The 26089-nt window shown below is 48.1% G+C and overlaps 1 long non-coding RNA gene across 1 annotated transcript; it reads left to right on the top strand.

Annotated features, from left to right (window-relative positions):
- LOC113927418 lies at positions 1-26089 on the top strand. Its single transcript, XR_003521628.1, has 3 exons — positions 1-112; positions 13259-13407; positions 25723-26089. It is a non-coding gene; the product is annotated as an uncharacterized LOC113927418 (long non-coding RNA).

The following is a 26089-nucleotide window of genomic DNA, read 5'->3' as shown; positions in this document are numbered from 1 at the left end:
TGGACAACGCCCCGTCGACATCAGGCATCCTGCAAGCCTCCCCTGAGATGTGAAAAGCATGAAGGACGCAATACGCGGGAGATGAAATATTTCGGCAGTTACAAGCCCACAGGTAGGAACACTTGTCTGCTCACGTGCAATACAGGGACGGCAGCTTCCACGTCCAGCCCCTGGCCGCTTGTTACACAGGACCCCCGGGCTTCTGGCCCCCGGCTAGTCACGCCCGGTGCAGAGGCCTCCCCTGAGTCTGGGTTCACGCCCTTGGCCTTACGGATACCAGGGAGATGCCAGGCCGTGCCGGGCACCTCCTAGTAGGGCCCCCCGGGGAAGGCCAGGAGGGGAAGAGGAGGGTCGTAGGGGAGCTGCTGGGGCCCCTGCTCACCCCCCCAACCCCCCAGGGCAGGGGAGGCAGCGTATCCAACACGCGGCTCGGCAGGGAGCAGCACTGAGCTGTCTTGCGCCTCAGTCCTTGACTTGGGATTCTGAGAAGTAACACAGTGAAGGTGGTTTTAAGCCAAGAAGTTTGGGAGCCGTTTCCTGTGCTTCCATAAATGATAAAACAGTGCCTTACACCCACCCACCCAGGAATCCTAAAGACCTCAGTGCTTTGGGTGATGCTTGAAGACTGTAAGGAATTTGGCCTTGGGTCATTCTCTCCTCAGTGTTTGTTTTTGTTTTTTTTTTTCTTTTTTCCTTGGAGTAATAAATTATCTCTATAAATACAATTGGTAAAAATGTTAAAAAATTATTTGTTAAGTAAAATGGGTAAACATTTACCTTAGATTACAGATTGTTATGAATTCAAACGTAAATAATATACATTTTTTTTAACATGAAGCATTTTTGTTACTGAGGTTTCAGGCTCTCTGGTGCTCCTGACCCTCAGTTAACTATGTAAACATGCAATGTGTCTCTCGGGGGGTTTGTGTCTGTGAGCAGGGGAGGAATGCAAACATCAGTCATGTTGCCACCAGGAAAACTCTACGCAATAAAATACCCTCTAGTTTTCAAAGGAACGGCACCAGCCCAGACTCTGGTAAACAAGGGAGCCCACGAAAGGTGGTGTGCTTTAGTCAGCCAGGCCAGGGGGTTCCCAAGCCAGCGAGTGTACCCTGGAATAAAGGATTTCAAGTCTAACCTGAGGCTGGTGCGGGGGCATGGCCAGGAGGGGCTGTCAAGTACTGCTTGTCGTTCTCTCCTGGGTGCAAAGAAGCTCTCAGGGTCAAGCAACTCTTCTTCTCTTTTTGTAAAAGCCAGTTGATGTGTGTGAATAACGCAACAGTGGTTCCCTCAAACCATCACTAACCTTCCCACGTCCCACCTGCCACAAGCTTTTTTAATTTTTTAAATCCAGGAGCCCAGATTTCATTCCTTTTGGTGACATTTTAGAATTAGAATTATGAATTAGGAGATGCAATCCTGAGTTTGCATGCGCTAGTTTGAGGTTGAGGCAAGAATCAAAGATGAGGGGCGCCTGGGTGGCTCAGTCGTTAAGCGTCTGCCTTCGGCTCAGGTCATGATCTCAGCGTCCTGGGATCGAGCCCCGCATCGGGCTCCCTGCTCCGCGGGGAGCCTGCTTCTCCCTCTCCCACTCCCCCTGCTGTGTTCCTGCTCTTGCTGTCTGTCTCTCTGTCAAATAAATAAAAATAAAATCTTTTTTAAAAAACGAATCAACGATGAATTCGAGGCTCTGAGCCTCTTCTGGTGTAGCCCGCATGGACGATTTTTCTCATGTTTCTCCTGAGTATTTTGAACACAGCACCCCCTAGGTGTTTGTTCTATTCCCAAAGCTAAGATTGATCCCTGACCAGTAGGCTGATGAGCTGTGTTAGGGTCTGTGCTGTGGGAAGCAGGAGTAAGGTGCAGCTTCTGCTGATAAGGAGGGCACAGTGCAGTTGGGGGGTGGGTAACAGGAGAGCAGAATTAAGCTCAGACGTTTTTAGGAACTGAGATGATGTCTCCATATACCTGACACCAAATCAGTGGTTTAAAACCTACTGCTTATCACAATTATCCTAGAAGAAGTTTACAAAATCTAGACTCCTGGGCCCAAGCCCAGAGCTGCTGAAGCAAATGGTAATATTCATGGTAAATTCCTGGAGACTGAATTTTCAACAAGTTGTCAATGAATCACATGCACCCAGCCTAGAAGGAGTGTATTGTTTGGGAAAAATTGTTTGGGAACTAGAGATGAGCAAAAACAGAACAAATCAACTGCATGCCTCGCAGAGGGTTTCGTTAAGGGCAATCCTTAAAATGGCACTAAAAGTATATTGAAAGCCCTTTTGGCTTTGGGATGTTTGTGACACCTAATTTTGGCTGTTTCAGTGCTTTTGTACGGACTTTTTGTCTCTCTATGTGGTCCTGGTGGGCGAGAAGGTACTGGGTCTCCCACTTCCTGTTCTAAGGGAAACTCTTCATCCAAATGCCCTCCCTTGGGGGATGCTACTGTCACCCTGGCTGATGTTCCCACCTGGAAGGGAGCCCCACACCAGCAGGAGGCAGAAAGCACAAGAAGGGGGCATGTAACGTCCACCACCTGGAACTCGAACTAGGAACTGGTCTCCGTCTGTTCTGGCTGCTGGGATGAAGCATACGGACTGGGTGGCTCATAAAGCACAGACAGCGAGCTCTCGTGACTCTGGAGGCTGCAAGCTGGAGACCAGGGCACGGTCAGATTCCAGTGAGAGGCCGCTTCCCTGTGGCAGCCCTCTCGCCACGTCCTCACCTGGGGGGATGGGAGCCAGCCAGCTCTGTGGCCTCTCATGAGGGCGCTGACCCCACCACAGCACTGGGGGTTAGGATTTCAACATATGAATCTGAGGAGGACACAAATATTCCGTCCATTGCCGAACCGTCAAGGAAGACAGCTTTGGCGGGGATGAGCATGGCACTCATTTGCAAAGGAAGGCAGACGCCTTGAGAACCAGGGATCCACGCGGGGAGGTGGAGCAGACAGATGATCTGAGGTGATGGGTGTTCCTGTGGGTCGATCGGGGAAAACCAGCCGTGACGAGGAGAGCTGTTTGTTTCCTGCCTAATTATCCGTTTTACTCTGGTTCTTACACACTGCCTGCGATTGTGCCCTTGTGACCAAGAGCTATAGAATCCTTCAGAGTATCACTCAGGAGTGTGGGGCTCCTTCGGAACGCGCTCCAGTGTGTGATCGCCACGAGAGCGTAGGTGAGCCACTGAGCCTCTTCATTCTGCCTCCTCATCCATGAAAATAAAGGAAAAGACAGGTGGTTGTGGAGGGGATTAGTCAGTGTGGTGAGGGTGCGGGACAGCATCCAGCAGAGCAAGTGCCCAGTAAACACTGGCCGTTTTGATTATAGCATTCCTTAATTATTATTATTTTTTTATTATGTTATGTTAATCACCATACATGACATCATTAGTTTTTGATGTGTTCCATGATTCATTGTTTGTGCGTAACACCCAGTGCTCCGTGCAGAACGTGCCCTCTTTCATACCCATCACCAGGCTAACCCATCCCCCCACACCCCTCCCCTCTAGAACCCTCAGTTTGTTTCTCAGAGTCCATCGTCTCTCATGGTTCATCTCCCCCTCTGACTTACTCCCCTTCATTCTTCCCCTCCTGCTATCTTCTTCTTTTTCTTTTTTCTTAACATATCTTGCATTATTTGTTTCAGAAGTACAGATCTGTGATTCAACAGTCTTGCACAATTCACAGCACTCACCATAGCACATACCCTCCCCAATGTCTATCACCCAGCCACCCCATCCCTCCCACCCCCCACCACTCCAGCAACCCTCAGTTTGTTTCCTGAGATTAAGAATTCCTCATATCAGTGAGGTCATAGGATACATGTCTTTCTCTGATTGACTTATTTCACTCAGCATAACACCCTCCAGTTCCATCCACGTCATTGCAAATGGCAAGATCTCATTCCTTTTGATGGCTGCATAATATTCCATTGTGTATATAGACCACCTCTTCTTTATCCATTCGTCTGTCGATGGACATCTTGGCTCTTTCCACAGTTTGGCTATTGTGGACATTGCTGCTATAAACATCGGGGTACACGTACCCCTTCGGGTCCCTACATTTGTATCTTTGGGGTAAATACCCAGTAGTGCAATTGCTGGATCGAACGGTAGCTCTAATTTCAACTGTTTGAGGAACCTCCATACTGTTTTCCAGAGTGGCTGCACCAGCTTGCATTCCCACCAACAGTGTGGGAGGGTTCCCCTTTCTCCACATCCCCGCCAACATCTGTCGTTTCCTGACTTGTTAATTTTAGCCATTCTGACTGGTGTGAGGTGGTATCTCATTGAGGTTTTGATTTGGATTTCCCTGATGCCGAGCGATGTGGAGCACTTTTTCATGTGTCTGTTGGCAATTTAGCATTCCTTAATTATTTTGATGACAAACTAGTGTCTGAAAGATAGACTCCCTGAAGTGATGTTAATGATTTATTTCCTATATGTAAGAATTCCAACTCAGATTTAGTAATTAATTTTGAGATTATGGTCTCAAATATTGGATATAGTTGCCATACCATAGGCTTTTATTTTTTTTAAAGTTTTATTTATTTATTTGAGAGTGTGTGAGAAAGAGAGCACGAGTTGGGGTGGTGCAGCAGAGGGAGAGGGAGAAGCAGATTCCCTGCTGAGCAGGGAGCCCGACGTGGGGCTCCATCCCAGGACCCTGAGATCATGACCTGAGCAGAAGGCAGACGCTTCACCAACTAAGCCACCCAGGCGCCCCTGCCATATGCTTTTAAAAAGGCACTTTAAAAATTATTCAGGAGGAGTTCTGCTATGAATTTTTAAAGAGTACACTACTAAGAAAAAGGAAAATGAACAAAAAGCCTACTCAAGTGTTATGCAAATAGTACTTGTAACTCTGAATCATCCAGTGATGGCACCTTATGTGCATTTTAAAATTGCGTCAGAGCCAACAACTCCGAAGAGGTCACATGCCCTGAAAACCTGTGTCTGGTAAGGAAAAGTGGCTTCAGTGATTGCAGGGTTATTGATTTTAAATAACACCTGAGACAAGTTTGAGTAAACTTACTTCACGAAATGGGGAAGGGAAAAAGTGATATCTCTAAATGAATATATTATTTTCCATGACATGTTATTTTAAATTAGTATGTATGTATCAAAATTAGTAAATTATTACAGTAGACGTCTAATTTAGCCAAATCTTTGTAATTTTGCATAATTAAATTTCTCATTGGGAATAGAGGGGTAATGGCTCAAAAGGGCTTTCGTTTGCCACGTTTCTAACAATAAAGTGATAGCTTTAAGTTGAGATTAATTTCTTTAAATATTACAATAATATTTTTAAGTTCTAAAGAAGAACCCCATAGGGTTTTACAACATACTTTTCACAAGCTTAGATTCTCCTTTTTGAGGGAAGATACCTGACGGTACCCAAGGCAGACTTGTTATAGTGACCAGCACCGAGCAACACGGGTCACTCCCTCCTCGTGCTGCAAGGTATGTGCCGCAGGGCTTGCCATTGAGCACTGCGATGGCGTTTGGAATATATTATACAGTCCAGGGTCCATATATGAATAGATAAATACTATATGGAAAAAAGTATGGATAGCATATAAATGAGACCTGCAGTACAAGGTGCGGCAAACTCACCCTCGCCGCAGAGCGGGCGTCAGACAGACCCAGGAGCACTGAGTTTCTCTCAAACACTGTGTGGCATCAGGTGCTGCTGTGTCGGAGGGTGCCGTGCGGACAAGCCCTTGTCAGCTTCCGCCAGCTATGCTCTTTGCAGCGGAGATAGATCGACAGCCACTTCACCCTCACTGCCGAGGACGGAGCAATCTCCAACAGGATTCAGAAGGGGCCTTAAAAAGCATTTTGGAGTTTTAACATCTAGTCAGCACGGAGGCGCCTGATGGCCCACAAAGGCGTCGGCTGTACCTCGACTCTCTCCAAGTCTCTGCTCAGCGGGTGTGGAGAGCTACGAGTTTCCAGTGCAGGAGCATCATAATCTTCTTGGCTGTGAGACCCGAATGTGGACTTCAGAAAATCATGGTGCAGTGGAGCTCCTGCTTCCTCTTCAGAGGGGCTTCTCCACTTGGGTGGGTGCTTTTCAGCTGCTCACCACACTCCCCAGTGTGTGGCTACCTCTGACTGCACGACAGACCGCCTCGTGTGGGTGGCATCCCACGACTGGCCCCTCGTGGGCACGGACTGTGGCTCCTTCTCTGGTTCTCCTTGGGAATACGGCAGTGTTGGTGAGTCTCGTTCTCCTTGGTTAAAGGAGAGTGTTTCTGTTCATAGCTCTGTGTTAATACACATGACCGTGTTTAGCCTAGTTTAGTTTTTTTTTTTCTTTTGAAATTTTAAATCTGTGTCATGGACCAAAGTCATAACAGCATAGGGGTTTTTACATGTCATGACTGGCATGAGCCGAACTCCTTCTAATGATACTGTCTTGAATCTGCCAATGAGTTGGGAATTGGCAGGATTTTAATGGAAGGAAGTCATCGCTGGGGTCCAGACACACCCTCTCCCTGAACTTCATCTTCATTTTCTTTAAAAATACCACACAAACAAAAAGTAGAGCCATCTGATAGTGATCAATGTTAATCTAAAACAGCAAATTCTTCTTCAACACCAAAAATTCAGATGCACATTTCCTCCCTCTCAGCTTTGCCAACATATTTAAAATCACCATTTCTGATCATCTACATTTTTTGTTACTGTTTCTGTCTGAAGATGTCAAAGCAACATTAAAAACACAAGGCTCCCTGACCTTCCAGGCATCACATGGCAAGCACTCTCCCTCATCGTCTCTCCAGATGGGAAACAGAGGCACAGATTTTATCCAAGGACGTCCACGGCCAAGACAGGGAAGGAGGATGATGTTTTACTGTGGGCTGAATCCTGCTGGCCTGCTTCTTCTCCCTTGAATTCATATTTATGTATCAGTGTTGAAAAGTGATGACTACAACAGCCCTGATTACTGGAGCTCTGAACCTAAAATCAGAACTGGAAAACCTTAAGAATTATCTCACTCAAGTACATCAGATCAGTGGTGACCTATGCTGGTGCTGAAACTTTCCAAAATGGATTTTTCCAGGCAGCTTGCTCCCTTGCTCTGTTCAAAGTGCATCTCTTTGTACGATGTTATTTCCAGGCATGTGAAAATCCGCTTTCTGTAGAGTTTTTAGGTGAATGATTTTCAAGTTGGGGTCCCAGAAACATGATCTATCTTCATCTACTCATTCGACATCTCACTCTATCATCCCTCCGTCCGCCCGTCCATCATCTATCTGCCAATGCTGACATGATATTTTGCTTCTGAGCAAATGGCCTCAGTTTTGTGCGTGGCCTAAATGAAAATTTATTTTCATGCCTGCATATTTGTGAGTCTGTCACTCATATAAACTATAGCTTCTGTCCTTACAGTATCCAGGCCCATGCACATATTCTCAAGTGGGTAACTGCAGTGCGTGCCTCAGGGGCCCGGGGCTGACTGACTTCCAGGGAGAGCGCCGTTGTCTTGGTTGGCTGCGTGTTCTTTCTGCCATAAAAAGAGAGTCATGATAAGATTGGGCTATAGATACTTTGGGTGCTTATTGTGAGTTTTGGGTTCCTCTTGGCTGACTTTATCTTTGTGGTAAGGTTGCATCTTGCTACTTGATTTATCTTGGAAGCAAACATTTCCTACAGCCCCTTCAAGTACCAGATCCAGTTTAATCTGGAAGTGTCCCGGGGTGTAAGGCATACTTTAAAAGCACTGTTTGCAACTATGTTTCTGATTCTGTAACAATCAGAATTTTCTTGTTACAGCGCCACCGGAACGAAATGTAGCAATAACTTGTGTCCTGAGTTTTGTAAAGGCGATTTTGCAATCGAGTTTCCAGGATTTCCACTTTAAAATGTCTACCAGAACAGCCCCATCACTTTCTCAGTTGTAATAAATAAATATGAGAAAGTTCAACACAGTATTTTACAGCGATGAAAATGCATTTCTATCAGTTTTTGAGTTTCATGCCTGTCTCCATTTGGAAAGCAGACTCTGCCTTTGAAAAATGTGTAAAACAAGTGTTCTAGACAAGAAGTTGCAAACTGGCAAACCCACGGTCATCCTTGGTGACCCAAAGGCTCACTTTGCTTAAATGGCATTTTAGAAATCAGGTCTTTTACGTAAAATACACATTTCATGCTTCTGTGAAAAAAAATCAGAAGATTTGACCCTCTGGTCCTATCACGACGAGGACCAGCTGTCTGGAAGCGGATCGAGCCCGCTGCTGCTTGAGTCTCCATGCTGGCAGATTCCCCGTTGAGCCCTGCGGTCCCTCGGCTGTCGGTCGGTTCACCAGCGTGGACCCCCAGGCTGGGACCATGCGTTTTCCCTCTGCTCTTGCAGCTTCAGTATTTCAACCAGCACCTTGCACGTATTTTGCAGCCCCTGATGCTGAGTGGTCTGCATGGATATATTTATATTATAGAATCTCACACTGAACAGAAGGGCAGTAGATTTGAAGGTTTTCAGAAAACCCTTTGAGATCATTGGCAGCACGTGGAGTGGCAACATCAGGATCAGGAGGGAGTCCCCTGTTGTGACCCGTGGACAGAGAGTTGCAGATTTGTGCCACTGCACGGTGTGATAGGCCTCGGAGTATACACAAGAAATCCAAGGGATGGGAGCTGCTTTTCCAAACACGAAAGGGGATCCATTCACTCAGGCCCCATGGTGGAGGGGACGCATGTCAAACACCTGCCCTTCGGGGGAGCCCAGCCCCTCGAGGTGTCTGGGACCCACCACGCAACGGCAGCCCGGATGTGCAGAGGCCTTTCAGCAAAACAGGCCTTTTCCGAGATTTACGGGAGTCAGAGACCTTTTCTGTTCTGCTAGTGTCCCTCTTCGTGTTTTGTTCTCTGTCCCAGCCCCGGGAACAGACAGCTCTGAACACGCTTGGCGCTGCCTCACGGACGGCCTGTGCGGCGGAATAAAGATGAGGGTTTCCCCATTGGTCTTCCTCTTCTTTTTCTCTTCCATTTTCTAGAATATGGTTATAGTAAATGTGCATCAGATTTAAAAAAAAATTGAAAACCAATGATTGCTTTCTTGATGTGAAGCAAAATGAAATTCTTGCTGTTAATTAGAGCTTTATTGGAAATCCCAAGAACTAGTTAAGTGAATTCTTTCTCACTGCCATAAAACAGAAAACATTTGGAATGTTTTTGCAAGAAGCCATAGGGCCCCCTACCGTCCTGTTTGAACAAAGGCGACCATTCAAGGGAACCATCCGCTCTTCAGTCCAGAACCGCTTGCATGTGGCTCTTTGCTTTCCAGGAGCAGGTTTTTAACCATGCCCTTTCCACAATGCTACAGCAGCACGCTGCTGGGTTGGTTCCTCTGAATGTGTTAGATTCCAGATGGCCCCGTGGCACAGGATTGGGACCCATCTCATTCGAGGAGGACCCAGCCTCCCGATGACCGCACGTGCGCACGGGCCCTCTGACCGTCATTGCCGGGCCACTGGAGGGGGTACCTGGGGCTGGAGCGGTTCCGAGAGGACGCCCCCCAGCGTCATGACGGCAAGTGTAGAGAGAGCATGGGGACCGATGCCGGGGGCTCATGTCTGGGCAGCGGGAGGACGGTTGTCGGGAGGTGCCCCTGACTGCACAGCAGAGAAACCCCTGCAACGTTCAAGGCAACCTGTAGGACAAGAATGCTGCCCAGAGAAAGCCGCCCATGGGGCCCTGCAGGGCGGGCAGAGAGGACAACCCAGGTCCTGAGGTTACCCCGGAGGGAAGACCACTGGAGCTGCGGCTGAGCAAACTGGTGGGTCTCCGACTGACTAGAGAGAGGACCGAAAGAAGAGCAGACTTCTGCTTCTGAGAGGGTAGAGGGTGGGCTCTGGGTTTTGTTGAGGGCTGGATTCTGGACTTGACCTGATGTAGGTGCCGGGGCTCAGCATGCATGCAGGGACGCGTCCATGATCTGGCCAGCTGAAGAGCCATGGACTGGACGTGAGCTCGCTGAGGGAAGAGCTGGAGCCGTCAGGATGCTCTGGGGAGAGTCAGGGGCTGGTGGGTCCTGCCAAGGTGCCCGATCCAGTCCGGAAGGCAGTGACTCCAAGGGTGAGCAGGGGAAGCTGGAGGGGCAGTGTCAGGGGTCCCGGCCGGGAGCTCGCTACCCAGCGGCCAGAAAAGAGAGTCAGCGCATCAGGGGCTCACTGGGAGACCCAAGGCTCTGGTCATGGCAGAGGTCGAGGCAGGGATCCGTTAAGGAACGGACACTGAAGCCACCGTGTCAGGGACTATAGCCCAGGAGTGTGGGAAGAAAGGGCTTCAGGTCGAACCAAGAGTTACATGGGACGTTTGCAGGGCCCTGAGGGAGACGTCAGTGGGGGGAGGGTGGGGCTTGAGTTTCGACACGACAGCCAGTAACCGTAAATACAGCAATAGGCATCAGGGAAATGGGAGGTAGAGGTTCTCCTAGAAAGACAGGCCAAGGGAGAAACCAACACCTATCGTTTGCAGAAGGCTGGCCGTGTGGACGTGTGCGGTCTGGCCGTGTGGACATGTGTATGACCTGCTAGGCATCAGAGTATCTGGGAAGAAAACAGGGAAAATGATGCCATGGCAGGTCCTCGCAGGGATCCAGTAGGGGACAGACCTCAAGGAGGCAACCATAGCACGTGCCCAGTGCAGCCTCGGGGAAGAAGAGACATTTGCAAGAAGACAGAGTAGGGCTGGGAAGGGGACCCCCGTCCCAGAGGGAGGGGAAGAACTGCAGGGCGTGACGCCAGTCAGGTAGGTGAGCCCCTGACCACCCTGGGTTAGCCTCAAAGGTCTGGGGGCCCCAGAAAGTCCTCAGCCAGGCAGTCAGAAAAGCAGTTTCTGGAAAGGTGGAGGAGAGACTGAGCCTGGCGAGACCGGGGAGCTCAAGTCGGAGGCCACTGGTGCTCAGGAGGAAGGGAGCTGGTGCTGGCCTGCGCCCCACCATGCCCTTGGGCTCAGGGGCTTCACTGCCCAGTGAGAAGGTCTGTCTCCTTAGGGAGGGTGTGCTGTCCACCCACACGGGCTGGGGAAAGAGCTTGCAGGTGCCTCTAACAGGGACAGGCTTGGGGCACCGAGGAGCGCGGGAGAGAGTTGGGTGCAGGTGCATGTGGGGCGCAGCTGCTCCATCGGCAGCCAGGACCCAACCGCGGCACCGGGAATCTGGGTCGGTACCAGCTGTGCATTAGTTTCTTTGACCAGCACTGAACAACCCTAAACAGAACCCTCAAATCTCTGCGTTAACCAGACTCTAACATCCCTGTGAAAATACCTACAACTTTCCATCTGACTAGACTTTGATTAAAATAAAAGCAAAAATACACAAAATCCATGTGCCCTGCAGGTGCCTCCAAGAGCCTGGAACCATCCAAGCTGGCTTGGGAAGCCTGGGTTGTGGAGGCAGGTCGGGAGCCTGAGCGCCCGGCCACCAGTGCAGGTCAGCACCAGCTCGGACCCGCAGGGCGAGGACGAGATCGCTGCGTGAACTTCTCCGGGAGACAAGGAGGCTTGCACAGTGTTACGAACCTCCCTAAGTCCAAGGGAGTTCATAGACGGGAGGGTTGGACGGGGGGATCTCATCGGGGCTTGTGGCTCAGGGGCGCAGCTGCCCAGCAAAGGTGGAACTTTCCTCTGGACAGTGGGCTCCTCCCAGTTGTGAGTGGGATCTGGTGCCCATCACCCTGGTGCTGTTCTCCATCCACTCCAGGGAACCATCGCTGCAAAGATGTGCCATTATTGATGGGAACAAACTGCCAGCTAACCTAACAAAGTACACTTTTTATGAATCAGAAGCTTTATTTTTATATTTATCGAGTGTTCTTCAATGTATTTGTTGAAATACCTCTATTTGTACCTACATAAATCCATATATTTAGACATAGATCTGTATATTACTATTTTGAAAGCATGAAAGGACAGTGTAGGACGTGTGAGCTGGCGAAGGTATTACTAAACATGTTCACAGTGCGGTCACAGTCACTCCACCATGCTGGACTGAGCCACAGAGGCCCACATTTCTGTATCCTGTGGCTGCCTCCATGGCTGCCTTGGGGCAGAGGGAGAGAGAGAATCTCAAACCGACTCCGTGCTGAGCGCAGAGCCTGATGCAGGGCTCGATCTCACGACCCTGAGATTGCCACCTGAGCCGAAACCAGGAGTCAGCACTTAACCAACTGAGCCCCCTGGCGCCCCTGAAATGCTTTTTAAAAGACTAGGGTAGAGTCACGGAGAGCTTGGCAAACCCTGCCCCCGCTGCAGAAAAGGTGGCTGCATGACCAGGACGGGCTCCATCTCAGGCAGAGAGCCAAGGCCGAGACGGCTCGGGGTCGTCTTGCCAAATTCACGCCGGGCGGATAGAAGACAGCATCTCAGAGGACAAAGGACATCCTTGCACTTTCCACCTCTTGTAAGTTATGCCACTGTAAAGCCGAGGTTGCTGAGCCCGCAGGATGCTGTCTGCCTTCACGTGGCAGAAGGCGCATGGGGGGAGTCAATCACAGAAGGAACTCAGGAGCCTCTGGTCCAGGACGTAGAAAATCGGTCCGCTTGGTGTCTGCCACGTGCTCGCCAGTCTGCAGAGAGAGCCCCCGGGGCTGTGGAGTCTGCCACCTGCCAGGCTTCCCAGTGACTGCTGTGGCCCAGCCCAGTCACAGAAGCAGACACTGCACCAACCGCAGACCCCGTGACTGGCTGTTCTCTTCCCGCCCTTTCCAGGTTGGTGCCTTCAGCAGACGAGGAGCTGCCTCCCAGAGAGTCCTGATACAAACCCCACGTCTGCTGTGGCCGGCCATGCAGACAGCGTCTTCTTCACACTGAGTCCACGGTCCTGCGCGGACAGACGTGGTCACAGCAGGAGCTCCAGTAAAATCCTGTCACCTGCACTTGGATTAGGGGGTCCTAATCACTCAGCAATCACCAGGAACATTAAAAGGATGCCTTGTTCAGAAAAGGAATGTCATCCATTTGGATTTGGGAAGGTAGTTTGCATAGGATACTGGGTTTCCCTGCAGTGGGATTCATTTTCAAGCAGAGATTTTACAGGAAATTCCATGCATGTATGTGGGTGTGTGGGGGTCTGGCTCATGAACCCACACTTCTCCGTGGTGGGTCCTAGACTCCTTCCTGGCAACTTGTGGTACAGCAAAGATCTGGAAAACCAGTGGAATCCTGTGAAGTATGCTGGACACTCTGTTTTCTCGTCTCGTGTTTAGGAAAGTTTCAATGATCACTGCCTCTACTTCTCCTCCAGCTCCAGATCCTAAGTCCAGATGTTTCAGAAGACAAAGACCAAGCTTCAGGAAAAGGAAGCCACCAAGAGGCTGTGGGGACAGGCGGGGTGAAAGTGCTTGCAGTTCCTTATACTGCATCTAAACGGACAGCTGCAGAGTAAAACGCTGGGTAAGAAATGGTCCCCCTAGACTTCTGCACATGCGGGATTTCCCACTGAAACAGCCCCCCATGCTTTTCGTGTTGGTGGAGTTCCCTCAGCATGCCTGCCCAGGCAGCGGACTCAGGGAGAGAGCGCCCTCGGACCCTGGACGGTGCCCGGTCGGGACAGGCATTTTCCGTTGGTTTCCCCGAGCTTGACCCTCAGTTTCCCCGGACTCAAGGTGCAGCGTTCTCTGCCATGGCCGCCACAGTCTCTCTCCAGACCCGTCCAGATGACGAGACTTACATTTCTGTTTGAATGTCTTAGCAGCCCCCTTTTAATTTGCAACATAAAACATTAGGTTTGGTATGGTTCAAAGGGATTTGTGCAACTGATTTCTTCTCATTCTCATCTAGAAATATTGTTTGAAGGGTAAACATGGCCAGAGTCTCAAAGGCTGTACGCATTAACCCGGCACTGGAGTCAATAACCACTTGCTTAGGAAAACGTCGATTGTGTGAGGTCTCTGTCTCTTGATTAACACAGTGGTTCAGTGAAAAGTATTTGTTTGTTTTAAAGAAAGACTTGGGACTTCTGGAGGGAACCAAGCACAGGAGGACAACAGATTTCAGCGACATGGGAGTTGGCCCATGTGGGAGCCAGGCCTGGTGGCACAGCCTGACGATGTAGCCCCTCAGTGGGCCACGCGGCTCTGCCCAAGCATGAGTGTCCCTGGTCATTAACCTTGGATAATTGTTAAACCTACCTGGCTGAGGGCCTCCAGAGGGGCGCCCAGATGTTTGACAGTTGGGCAACCTTTGGAAATGTCAACCTTGTAAATCTAAGCATCCATCTGTCTCGGATGTTGCGCAGGTCGCCCCTTCAAAGCACATCGGTGGATCAGAAGTAACATGAAGGTAGGTAAATAAAATACCTTAAGAAAGTGCTGGGTTTTGAGTTGATGCTTCATGTGAGTGATTATAAGACTAAAACCTCATTAGGATCTTATGAGGTATCCTTGTTTTGACACAGAAGTTGAGACAAGCCTCTGGTGAGGTAAAGGGCTTGGAATTCGGGGACTTGTGCTCCCATATCGGGGTGGGCGCCCCCCAAGCAAGCATGCGGGGATTCGTCCAGTATTCTGAGCAGGTGTGTTCAATGTGACAAGCAGAATGCTCATTTTCTAAAATATCTACTGACCGTCGGAACCGGGGTCCCCCGGGGAATGAGGAGTAGTTAAACACACACACACACACACACACACACACACACACACACACACACACACACACACAATGCCTACCCTGCAGTTTGGCAAGCTCTCAGAGTAAAGGCTTCCTTAACCTTCGCCTTAACTGCCAGGTGTGGGGCCCCAGTCCCTCCCACGCCAGAGGGGATGTGACCTTGCTCTGCACCTTACCAGGGTCCGGCAAGGGGCCCAACACACTGACGAGCCTCAGACCCGTGAGGAGATGAATGCCAGCGTGGGGGGCTGCCTGGGCCGCCGGCCTGTGCAGCCAGCACTCTGCTCCCTGGGCCCCCAGGCCACGCGGAGCTGCCGCTCAGCACTAGCACGTCCTCAAGAACCAACCTTTGTTACTTTCCAGTCAAGTTTCCCCTTGTGTAAAGCTGAAACATTTTCATTTTTATTTTGATGTAAGTCAATTTCCTCTTTTTCAAACTTTTATGGATAGAAAAATTACTTAACATTTTTCATCAAAACCATTCCCGTTGTCCGCGACAACAACAAACTGATGCTTGTCAGCCCCTCCCGACTCAATCCTTCCCTTTGTGAAGGAGTCTAAACTCACCCTAGGGAGTCTCCCTCTGGCTTCACGGGTAACGATAAACAGCGACATTTTAAACAGAAGAAAAAGCGATTGTCCGAAACCGCTCTTGGGAAGCATTGTCTGCCTTGGGGAGCCGGGAGCACACTGCGTGTTCCTCCAAGTTCCTTGGCAGGGACGGGTTGAGGGAGGGTGATTAATAACAGACATTTGGAGAACCATGCGAACATGTGGGCAATCTTTCTTATTCAGTTATGCAGAATATTTAAAAGTAAATGCTATGATAGAATTTTTAGGAAAAACAACCTCAAAGCTTTGGGTTTGATTTACAGATATTGCAATTTTGTTCCGGAGGGAAAACAGTTGTTCCTCTTAGAATTTACCTTTGTATAGAAAGGAGATGAGTCAAAAGCAATCCCCTGATGTGATTGTTTCCAGGGAAAGAAGAAGGAAACGCTACAACCCTGCAGAATGAGATCATCTGCAAGATTATCCCAAGAGATGAAGGAGAAAGAATATGCGTGCCCTTTGCATCTAAGCATTGTACCTAGGTTTTTTAACTTCCAGAGGCGTTTTTAGGGATTTAGACTAGAAAAATAAGGATGAGACCAAACGCGTTTGTGTGGGTAGCCTCCCAGCTCGCCCCCAGGTAGATAGGAGCAAAGATAGTTGCCTGTTTCTCGGGCTGATGCAGCCAAGATAGAGCTGGTGGTCGCCTTGAAACGCCCAAGGATGCAAATGGGTTGGGGCAGAGGAAATACATTTTCTTCTTTGTGGTTCAAGAGGGACTTTCGTTTTATTTTTCCACTTAATATTTTTTGAATTTGATATATACCTACATCTGAGCCACAACTACAGTCCTCCCGTGCGGTCCAGACTATAAATCTGAGGCCTTTATAGAGACCTTCATGGGGCAGTGTCGACTCCGCGTGATGGGGAAACCACTTCTGAGAGAGAAAAAGAAAGGGGAGGTAATCCGAGCAAAGGAAAGACAAATGCCATTTCCTAAATGACCAGGATGCTTCCTAAACATTCCAGATGGGGGAAGATTTCAATTTGGAATCTGATGGATCACAGCTCACCTGTTTTATTACTGAGCACAACTGCTGACCAGACCCATTTGCTGCTGAGCTAGGTCTGTTCTGAATTCAGACTTGGCTAGTAAAAGTTCTGTCATAAAAGCAATTCTTTGATGTCCAATCCTGGCACATAAAATCCAAAAATATGCTTTTACTAAGGTGAGGGAGTGAGTGGTTTGGGTTAGCATGTGAACGGTTACAAATATCAGAGGCTTGGAGGGATAGAAACCCAATTGGAAATTTCACTCAAGCCAGGTGTCTGGTTTAAATTTGAAGAAAAGAATATATTAAATATGTTTTATTGAGCTGTCATGCATGGAACTGCATCCTCACATATCTGAAAACACCCTGGATCACTTTCTCAGAAGCTTGTAGGATCCCAGTGGTTTTTTGGGGGGACGGGGGTGAGGAGAAGCTCTTGCCTTGGCACACTGTCATACGGGGTCGAGAGCCCTACTCAGCCTGAGTGGATTGGGTTCATGGCTGACGGCAGCCCAACGTGGCTGTCAACACCCAAGTGTGGACCCTGGCCACCATCACCACTGGCCCAGCATGCTCTGGGTCAAGATTGCACACCATGCCCACCTAGTCAACAGAATAGTGACTTCTCATGTGTGAAGGGAAGGAAGCGAGGTGTACTTTCTCTGCAGAGGAAATTGGGTGGATTGCCCCACCACTGCCATCCCTACTCGGTTCCCTGAATGGGAATCTCAAGTGATTTAAAAGAAGCAAATGCATGGGTTGTGAAGAATGGACATAATGGACACAGTCCAAAGATGTACGGCATGGCTGTGACGATTCTGACTCTCAAGATTGATTTTTCAAAAAACTTGAGTTACAGAATGTAAAACAAAGCATCTGAGAAGCAGCATTATAAATAAAGTCGTCTGTTTGATGTAATTTATGGAATTCCATAGAAATCACCTTCTCTATATGTTCTCTCTTACCCCTTGGGATTCAGGGACATGAGTGAGAAAATGGCTGTAGAGGTGCCTCAGGCACAGCTTCAAGCGGAGACGGGAAAGTTGCCGGCTGTTACCGTCGCTGTTAGTAAAACCGAACGTTGTTCTGGCACTTTACATGTTAGCACACTGAGGAGAGCACATTTCCCGCGAGCACACGTGCTGATTCTACTGTTCATTGCATGTGTGCCCGCGTGCGAGGGAAGTGCTCCTTCCAGCGGAGAAAGAACACCCAGTGTGCTCGTGCCGCGGTGGCCCGATGTCTCCACCTCACACCCAGCACCTCCAACAGAAAGTTCCAGCAGAGAACAGATTCTCTGTTATACAAAGATTTTGCCTGGGGAATATTCCGGGAGCTAAGTGGCAGTCCCCCAAGCAGCAGCCTCTTTCCAGTTCAATGCTTCTAAAGCTGAGCACGGTTCCAGGGAGACCAATGCCAGCCCTGGAACCCCGGTCCACACCTCTGGCTGCCACGTGTGTGTGGCAAACACACGCCATGGGCAGGGCTCCCATCAGCCATGAGCACTCTCACAGCAAGTGACAGATTGGCAGAGACGTGGAGGTGTCACTCGGAGGTAAAGCACTTGGGTCACTGTGGACATCTGTTGGGCTTTTTTAATACTTACAGCTGCAATTCACAAGGACACTGAACACGTCCCTTCAGAGGAACAGAGAATCAGAGTCAAGCGAGGCAACAACTGCTCAGAATTGACATTTAGTAAAGGAAACAAATCACACACAGGTTGATGTATTCCATTAATTATTGCAATAAATATCATCATGATTTTCTGAAAGACAAAGTTTTCGTGTCAATGGGAAAGACTGGTGTACTTGTGTCTCGGGCAGTGTGGTCCCTTCAGAATCCTCTGGATCATGGTTCTTATGACATTGTCTATAAAAGATCAATTGGCAAATATGTTAGGCTTTGCAGGCTACATGGTCTCTGCTGCGCCTACTCAGCTCTGTCGTTGTAGCTCACAAGAAGCCATACACAACACATAAAATGAATGAGCAAGGCGTGTTCCAATAAAACTTTATTTAAAAAGAAAAAAGAACTGGCAGCCAACCTAAGAGCATGCTTTACTTACACGTTGGTAGTTCAATACCCTTTTAGTGATCAAGCTTTAGCTTCAAAATCCTCTCTATTCTCCAAATCTAGATGAGCATTTGATCATATGTTTTCCTAAAACAGATCAGTGAATTAAAGAAATAGCAACAGAATATATCCCAAATGATACACACACAGAGATGTGAAGAGGGGACAACAAAAACACAGTGACCTGTAGAATAGTATCAGGAATTATAACAGACTTATAATTGAAGTCTCAGAATAGTGAGACAAGAACATTTGAGAAAATAGTGGTCAAAATATTTTTAAATTTGACAAAAACTCCAAATCAATAGATCCAGAAAGCTCAATAAATCCTAAGTAGAAGAAACAGCACATACACGTATGCACAGACACACCAAAGACAGATCGCAAGCTGATGCTAAAGTCCAGTGATAAAGAGAAGATCTTTAAAGGAGCCCAACATACACAAAGGTAAAAATGGAGGAAGACTTTTAAGTCAGAAGGTAATGAAATGACAGATGAAAGAAAAACCAATCAACCAAGAATCTCATGCCACAGCACAACTGTGTGAGCTACCACCACAGACCCACCACAATGCCTGAAACTAGCCAGTGTTGGCAAAGAGACAGGGACATTCACACATTGTCGGTTGGTATGTAAGAAGGTGTAGCCAGTCTGGAAAACAGTTTGGCGGTCTCTCAAAAGATGAGCATCCACTTAACCTATTATCCAGCCACAGGGTCCTATGGATCCACCGCGAGATACACGAAAGCACATGTCCACACAAAGCCCAGCCTCTGATTGCCCATCATTCCATTCTTCATCATAGCCAAAATGAGAAACACCCCAAATACCCATCAAGAGACTAATGAATAAACAAATGGCAAGCGGTCTAGCCACACCGTGGGATATTATTTACCCATGAAGTGCATTCAACAAACTGGATGGATAGGAAAAAATATTATGCAGAATTTAAGAAGGCAGACACAAAAGACTCCATGTTGTATGGTATCATTTACATGGAATGTCTAAAAAAAGCAAGTGCATAGAGAGAGCAGATCAGGGCTCCTGGGGCCGGCTGCGGGCATCAGTCAGGGCTCTCCGAGAGAAAGGTCTACAAGGAAGGCCAAGACATGGAGGACAGTGTGGGGTGCAGCTTGTCTAACTGGGTGGTCACTGCCCCAAGCGACCCCCGAGTTCCCACAACAGCATTGTGTCTCCACCATGGCAGGCTTGCCTTTTACCATTGTCTTAATGCCAAGATTAAAGCCACATTTATTCTACTACAAAGAAATATCAGCCAGAAGCTGTCATCCATTACTACCATTTCTTTTATTTTGATATAAAGAAAATAGAGCTTTTTAGTCGACAAAGAGTTAACAAGCAGGAATGCTGATGATCTATCTTTGCTTATTCTCCTTGACGGCTTTCCTTTTATTTATGGGGACCAGGGGATTGTGGCATTCTCTCAGCCACCTGTAAAACATCTGGCATTCATTTAGGGGAAGCTGGTTCATTAAGGAAGCTGTAATTTATTGGACTATTTTGGCACTGGTCAGGAAACACTCAGTTGTCAATATTCTGGGCAGACTTGTGCGTGGGCGTGTGACCCGATGGGTGTGTAAATAGCAGCAAACACTCTTTAGAAGAAGAGCCCGTGGTTTTAAAAGGAAGCCAAGGTCAACACTGACCACACACGGATTTCTCTATGGCAGGGACTGCAGATAATGGATCTGAACTTGTATTAAATGCCACTGTTTTGTTTACTATATTTTTCCATTCTTATTAATCACAACATAGCCACTAAAACCCAATCAGAGTCACAAAATCTACCAAAGAGCAAAGCAAAATACAGAAAAGATGCTCGGGATCCCGCGCGCCTGCCTGCAGGAATGGATTGTACTGGAGTTTGCCCTCCCTACAGCTGACGGAATGCCCACGGCAAACGCTGCCAGGAACGACATTCTGTCATATGTCACAGTGGGACCGCAAGATGAATAACTAAGACTCTTACCAAAAAAGAAAGGTTAGGACATGGGGTGACTTTCCCATCCCAATTCCAAACCACAATGATAAAGCGGGCTCTATCTTTAGATATTTATCCTATTAGAAACTAAAACTGAAGGGATGTTAGAACTTAAAAACACATGAATATGTGCAGGGAAAGCACATTTTTTGCTGAGGGGATTGGGAGTGCTGTGTTGATGTTGTGATGGGGGATTACTGATGGTAAGCGTGGGCTACGAAGTGGAGACAGTGTCCCCAATAGGATGAAACAGTGCACCATCGGGGCCCACAAGGAGCATTTTACCTGCAAAGCTGGGGCTTGTGGATTCCTTTTCTCAAAAATTTATTTTGAAGATAAAAGTAAAATCTGATTTAGATCTTTGATGATAATTTCCAACATGTGGGAAAATATTTCCTATAATGCCATGAATGCAGAATTGTTAGTGATGCACCAAGGAGCTGAAAATCTCCTAAAATTTGCCTTTCCACATCTGCAAGAAGAGAAAGTTTCTAAGAACTGAGTAAGATCCTCTGGGGATGCTGATCGAAGGGAAGACCCTCTCTGACAAAGGGGAGGGACAGAGACACAGAGAGAAACATAAGCAAAAAACAATAATAAGCAAAACAATACCTTGTTCATGTGTTTGTTTTCCGGGGCTCAGGGACTGATCGTGGGTCCAGGGGAAGGGAGTAGGAGGGAGAAGAATGTATTAATCTTACAACTATGCGTTTTGTTTGTTTCAGTGGTCAGTTTTTGTTCGGTTTGCTTTATTAAAAATTAGAATGGAGCACCGAATTTGAATAATTTCCTTAGGGCAAGAACAACTGGATATGAAACAAATAAAATGTTGCAATTAAAAAAAATAAATCTTATAGTGAATAGAAATTCATTTTTGGGAAAACATACTTGATGTGCAATACCCACTTCGGGGGGAAGGTGCAGACTGCTGACACCTGTTCCAACACTTTCCCACGGCCCACCCGAGGGACCCAACTGTCCTGCTCATATGTGACACTCCCAACCTGCAAACAGCAAATCACGGTACTAGTAACCCCCCATAAAAATTCACTTGTATAGGAACTTGGTTCAAAATACAACATTTGATATTAATTTTGTACATTGAATTTAGGTACGAAATAAAATCTGTCCTGAGGTTGAAAATACTGACTCAGGGGCAAGGTCTACATTTTCAAAGTTCAGAAAAGAACAAAGGTAGGAATGAATTACTGTGTAGTAGGAAAAGGAAATGAATTGATAAAACGTGCTCTATCTTTAGATATTTATCCTATTAGAAACTAAAACTGAAGAGATTTTAGAACTTAAAAACACATGAATAAACCCATTTGTTATTTGTCGACATAAATAACATTTAATGAAAAATAGATATAATTTTCAAGCCAAGCAATCTCTCATGACAAGAGCTGTGTTGCTTCACAATGTCCACAATCTGATGCTGGCTTGAAGGAGGCGGACGGGCTCTCCCACCCGTCCTAGCCTGAAGTCTGTGTTGATAGGAGGTGTTCATCGAAGCGTGCAAAGAACATCAAGCGTCTTTCAGAGATGTACTTAGAAAAAGGAGGATTAGTTTCATAAAATTAGCCTTTCCAAGACACTGGCTCTTCTTCTCCAGAAGGTCATGTGGTGGTAGTTTTCAAAGGTGAGCTGAATTGTGGACTCGGAGCCCCACACGTGGAAGGGCTCCACAGGCGTACCGCGCACCGTGAGCGCACCTGTTACCTCTGCATCATGTTACGGCACCATGCACGGTTGTTCAGGAAACATCAGTCTACGGAGTTATACACAGATCTTCCAAATTTCAGTAAACCTTCTGTTAAGAGTCATGTACGTCGATGTCATCTCCGCTATCAGCAAATTCAGGGGTGTGGCAGCAGGCTCATGGGGCCCACGAAGCACGAAGTCGGAAGTTGCAGTTTTTCACTTGGACGCTCAGAGTGGACCTTGGCAAGAAGTTGTGTTCCTTGAAAGGACAGCCACCTCCTCCTTTCTGAGAACGTGTCTGCCCGATCCCCGAGTCTGAGCGCTCAGAGTTTGTCTGTCAGCCCTCCTCTTGTGTCACCACGTGCTCCCCGGAACAGACACGGCGGTTTTCCCAACAGCGCCCACAGCGGCACACGGGCTTTTCCTGGGGAACGCGTTCATATTTCTGGGTGCGCCAAGAGCCCCTCATGCACACCTCCCCTCTGAAGAAAACAAAATTGAAAGGATGCACATGCAAGGCCTGGGATCTGGTAAAATTCATAGTCTCCCTGGTTTACCAAAGACGGGCAGCTCGAGGGCGCTATCCAGGCCTGGACCCTGCTCAGGTGTCCACGGCATCCCACTGCTGTGTCTGCAACTGTTCCAGGACACATCGTGGGGCCCAGGGCTCCAGGGTCTCAGCACCACCCTTGTTTCCTGTTGGGCATTTATGCACATTTTCTTTGATGTGTAGATGATGCTGAATCCAAACACACTTGTAGGGAAAACCGAGTTAGTCTTTGAAACACACACGTTTGTACTCTAAACCGAGGGAATTCTAGAAAATGCAAAGAATGGGCAAGCACACATTCTCTTGGACACTGTTCCCGTGTGGCCAGTCCTGTCCGGGCATCACCCTGCACCCTCATGAGGGGATGCAGTCATGGGCGACACCCCTGCACGAGTTTGCTGGGCTGCCCCGACCGTGTGGCGCCGGGTGGCGGGGCGGCCGAAGGGCACCAGCAGTCTGGGTGGGTGGGTTCCTGCTGAGGCTGGAGGAGAATGTGCCCTTGGCCTCCCTCCAGCTCCTAGGGGTTTGCGGCGTCTTGATGCTCCTGAGCTTATAGACGCATTTTCCCAAGCTCTGCCTTCATGCTCACATGGCGTGGTCCCTGTGTGTCTGTGTCCAAATTTCTCTTGCAGAAGGGCCCTGTCACATTGGATCAGGGCCAGCCTAGAGACCTTATTTTAGCTCATTACATCTGCAGTGACCTTATTTCCAAATAAGGTCCTGTTCTAAGGTACCAGGTATCAGGACTTCAAGATATGAATTTGGGGGACACCGTTCAGCCCATCACACACACCTCAGTGCTATTAGGGAAACTGCTTTGCTCGCCAGCATCCCCTACAAGGGTCTCAGGAGCCTCAAGGGTCCGCTCTGCACAGCTTGAGAAACCCTGCCATAAATCCTCACTTACATTTTTCTATTGGGCTATTATGATTCCACTATTATTTATTTTTAGAGAGTTTTAAAAATTAGTTTACAATTAGATGGATGAGGGTCGTCGGGTAGCAGTCTGTCTTCTGATCGCCCAGCCTGTCTGGTTCAGCACGGTGCCCGTCTTCATCCTGATCTTCTCTTTATGGTTAATTTGACATCTTCCTCTGTTGTAACTGGATTTCGCTGGTGCACAGGGACATGGAGACTTGTGGATGTTACTTTGTAATCAGCAGCTCTACAGATCATGTTACTTGGACTTTTCAGTGACATTTTGGATGGAGTCCCTGAGCGAGAGTAAAGGGCTGTGTGTTCTGAGCTCAGCTCCCAGTGACCAGTGGACCGCACGAGGGAAGTTGAGAAGATGCGATGTCTCGAACTGTTCCACACAAGGAGACATGGATCCGAGAATCCCAGAGACTCCCTGAACGGGCTGCCAAGTTGCATCTCTGTGCTTCATTTCTGGTAGCCCCTCAGGTGTCTCTCTGTTTGAACCACGCAGGTCCTACCCCAGACACCAGTCCCCGTGTGCCCGCTCACCTCACACCCCGCACCCCGCGTCCTCCCGGCACCCACACTCAGGCCGCACTCTGTCCCCTTCCCTAGACCGTCCCTCTTCATCATCTGCGATCGGGACCCGCTTACCCGGGAAGCCCAGACTCGCAGCACCAAGCACGCAGAGGACGCTCAGTAGAGCCTCGCTGGATTTCACTTGGCATATCTGGGCAAGGGGAGGGCCCAAGTTCCCTTCACCGATGTCCATCAGCTCACTCAGGATCATGCACACCCAACTCCATATACCGGCCTAACTTAACATCCTGGCAATGCTCACCGGAAAAGCCTCCAGTGCATTTTCCTGTCTACTGCATGCTTTAGGGTCAGGGAAGTGGAAGCTCCGGACTCTATGCTCAACTGCATTCACGCTTTTCAGAAACATGAGGTTGCCTCTGGCCTCCAGCCTCAGCCTCAGCTTCCAGGTTCCACCGTCAGCCTCAGCCTCCACCCTCAGCCTTCAGCCTCAGCCTCAGCCTCCACCCTCGGCCTCAGCCTCCAGGCTCAGCCTCAGCCTCCAGCCTCCACCCTCAGCCTCCACCTCCAGCCTCTGCCTCCAGCCTCAGTCTGAGCCTCCAGCCTCCAGGTGTTTATAGACCAACACTGAGGGAGCATGATGTCAATATGCAAATCCTTTACCCCATGTGAGAAGGCAGCCCATTTTTATGTAACAGTTAAGCTCTGAGCTTTAAGAGGACAAATGCTAATTTATTCTAATCATTTACAAATGAGTTTAGGAAAATGGACGTAAGTCGGTCACATGTCTGAAGTAAGGCATCTTGGCAAGAACTTTCTAACCAATATCACATGTACCGACTTCCCCATGGGCTTGCATTTGGTTTTGCATACATACAGTAATGAGGGTAATCAGGATAATGATCTGACCATTTTGCTTTGGCTTTGGTTAACTGTGAATAAATGGAATTCTCAGGGGAAAAAAAAAAACCCTTATTTTTAGATTTTCACTTAAGATGGGTTATGGTGTTCAAGCTACAATTGCAGGAATAGCCAGACTCATATTCTGTTTGTTTCTTAAGATATCCCTGTTTAAGTTGATATTTTTATGTTCTATATAGAGATTTTGTTTTCTGGAAGTTTTCTTGGATGTGGGTTTGATGTGAGATTTCTTATTAGTATAGTTTGTTTCTGAAAATGCTTCTCTGATGTACATGAAGAGGACTTACCATCCGCAGTGTGTTGGTCTCTGTCAAGACTCATGTCCTGAGAGATATAGAATATTCTTAAGTGCAAAGAGGCTGGTACAGGGCCCGGGGGTTCAGGTGTGAACCCGCACTGCCTGAGTGCAAACCAGCGCTCAGAGTAACTAGGAGCTGCATGCTCACGGGACAACAGAGAGGACACCACAGGGCCGCGGGTCCCATGCAATTCAGCAGAGCACCCAGCGTCTCCCCACATAACCTCCTGGCTTCTTCTACCTCCAAGCCGGTCTCCGCATAGGTGGTTTCTGCTTCCTGCATGTACGAGTTTTATAACGTGGATTCTCTTACTGGGTGGATCTGGTGACCCTATTGTGCCCAGCCTTTCAGAGAAGGGTGTACAACCGTAACCCTCATCTGCTCTGTGCGGGGCACTGACTTGGACGCTTTCACATGTGATTTCTAAGACCCAAGGCCACTCAACGAATTGGTGATTTATTTTGCCATCTAGCTTTTCTTCTTTCTTGTCAGGTACCTGGTATGTTGGGACGTTGATGGCTTTCCAAGGCTGCGAAGTGAGTGAACACGAGAGTCTGCTGTGATCTTGCAGAACTTATTCAGAATCCAGAACAAACACTTTATTTTGTTTTCCTTCCATCGTCTGCTTTCTTCCAAAATTCCGTTGCAGAATGAACTTTTTAAGAGCCAAGGATAATGGTGAATATACCATGGTGAACACACTTGAATATTTAACTTGTCACCTAGTATAGATTCCTATCCCCATCTAATATCTAATACAATGTCCGTTAAAATTGCTGGATTTTGAATCTTATCTCCTGATAATCAGGCAAGTCTTCATCATCTTGAGTCGAAGATAACCCCACCAAGTGCAGACCGA

This window comes from Zalophus californianus, chromosome 7, assembly GCF_009762305.2.
Source record: "Zalophus californianus isolate mZalCal1 chromosome 7, mZalCal1.pri.v2, whole genome shotgun sequence".
In the NCBI taxonomy this organism is placed as follows: domain Eukaryota; kingdom Metazoa; phylum Chordata; class Mammalia; order Carnivora; family Otariidae; genus Zalophus; species Zalophus californianus.
The sequence above is the reverse complement of the archived record's forward strand: the minus strand, read 5'-3'. Positions and strand labels throughout refer to the sequence as shown.